Source organism: Mandrillus leucophaeus, unplaced genomic scaffold, assembly GCF_000951045.1.
Source record: "Mandrillus leucophaeus isolate KB7577 unplaced genomic scaffold, Mleu.le_1.0 Scaffold27, whole genome shotgun sequence".
In the NCBI taxonomy this organism is placed as follows: domain Eukaryota; kingdom Metazoa; phylum Chordata; class Mammalia; order Primates; family Cercopithecidae; genus Mandrillus; species Mandrillus leucophaeus.
This window is the reverse complement of record NW_012102809.1, coordinates 2416868-2419207: the sequence shown is the minus strand read 5'-3', so window position 1 is coordinate 2419207 and position 2340 is coordinate 2416868.

Below are 2340 nucleotides of genomic sequence, written 5' to 3'. Positions count from 1 at the left end.
ACCTCCTAGAATAAATTAGGAAGAATTTCCTCTGCTTCAATATTGCTGGAATAATTTGAGAAAAAATTGGTCTTAATTCTTGTTTAAAGGAGCAATAGAATTCAATGGGAAAGCTATCCAGTCCTGAACTTTTCTTTTTTGGGGAACTTTTTATTATTAATTCAATCTCATTACTTATTTTCTTTTTTCTTTTTTTGTTTTTTTTTTTTGGTGAAAGAGCCTTGCTCTGTCACCCAGGCTGCAGTGCAGTGGTGTACTGCTGGCTCACTGCAACCTCTGCCTCCTGGGTTCAAGCAATTCTCCTGCCTCGGCCTTCCAAGTAGCTGAGATTACAGGTGCACGCCACCATGCCTGGCTAATTTTTGTATTTTTTCAGTACAGACAGGGTTTCACCATGTTGGCCAGGCTAGTCTTGAACTCCTGACCTTGTGATCCACCCACCTCACGCCCAATCTCATCCCAAAGTGATGGGATTACAGGCGTGAGCCACTGCGCCCGGCCCATTATCATTACTTCTTATTACTCTGTTCAGGTTTTCTATTTCATCTTGGTTCAGTCTTGAGAGGTTGTATGTGTCCAGGAATTTGTCCATTTCCTTGAGGTTTTCAAATTTATTGAAATGTAGTTGTTCATAAGTAGTTTTTAATTATCCTTTGTATTTCTGTGATATCCATTGTGACATCCTCTTTTTCATTTCTGATTTTATTTACTTGGTTTTTTCTCTTTTTTAGTTAGTCTTGCTAATTGTCTATTTTGTTTATCTTTTCAAAAATCCAAATTTTTGTTTCATTGATCTTTTCTAGTTTTTAGCCTCAATTTTGTTTATTTCTGCTCAGATCTTTGTTATTTCCCTTTTTCTACTAATTTTGGATTTAGTTTTTTCTTCCTTTTGTAGATTTGTATCTTTGTGCATTATTAGGTTGTTTATTTGAAATATTTCTATGTCTTCATGTAGGCATTGATTGCTATAAATTTGCCATTTAACATTTCTTTTGTTGTGCCCCATAGGTTTTAGTATGTTGTGTTTCTATTTTCATTTGTTTCAAGGAATTTTTAAATTCCCTTCCTAATTTATTCCTTCACTCATTGGTCATTCAGAAGCATGTTTTCTAATTCCCATGTATTTGCATAGTTTTACATGTTCCTCTTGTAACTGATGTCTAGTTTATTCCACTGTGGTCACATAAGATATTTGACATAATTTTGATGTTTTAGTGTTTTGAGACTTGGAATTTCCTTGAGACAAGGAAATTCCTTGTGGGCAAAGGACAGAATGTCTCAAGGAAATTCCTTGTGGGCAAAGGACAGAATTCAAAGTCATCCCTTTGAAGTTGACCTGAAACTAATGAATATCTGATTGTTTCCTCTGCCCTATTCTTTATGTAACAATGCAGATTCACCAAGCCAGACTAAACTGTGTAGTCAGTGGAAAGCTGATCAAGGACTTAAAAGAATGCAACCTTTTGTCTCTTATCTACTTCTGACCTGGAAGCCCCCACTTCAAATTGTCCTGCCTTAGCAGACCAAACCAATGTTCACCTTACACATATTGATTGATGTCTCATGTCTGCCTGAAATGCATAAAAGCAAGCTATTCCCCAACCACTTTGGGCACATGTCCTCAGGACCACCTGAGGCTGTGTCATGGGTGCATCCTTAACCTTGGCAAAAAAAACTTTCTAAATTGACTGTGACCTGTGTCAGATATTTTGGGTTCACATTATTATCTTTTCACTTTCAGATGCAAGCCTCCCTTGAACATTTCTTGTAAAATCAGGTTAGTGATAATGAATTCCCTTATGTTTTGCTTGTCTGGGAAAGAGTTAATTTCTCCTTCACTTCTGAAGGAGACAGCTTTGCTGAGTATAATATTCCTGGTTGGCAGGGGTTTTTTCCAGTACTTTCAATATCTTCCCATTCTCTCCTGGACTGTAATGTTTGTGTAGAGAAATCTGCTCTCAGTCTAATGGGGATTCTCTTAAATATGACTTGACACTTTTCACCTGCTGATTTTAGAATTCTTTCTTTGTCTTTGACTTTTGACAATTGGACTATTATGTACCTTGGAGAGGACCTGTTTGGGTTGAATCTATTTGGAATTCTTTGAGCTTCCTAGACCTGGATGTCCACCTTTCTCTCAAGACTTGTGAAGTTTTCTGTTATTCTTTTGTTAAATGTGTTTTTCTCAGCTTTGCCCATGTCTTCTGCCTCTGGAACACCCATAATATGAATATTTCTTGGCTTAATAGTGCCCCGTAAATCTTATATCCTTGCTTTGCTTCATTATTTCTTCTTCTTTCTTCCTTTTATCCTCCTCCTCCTCCTTCTTCTTCCTCCTTC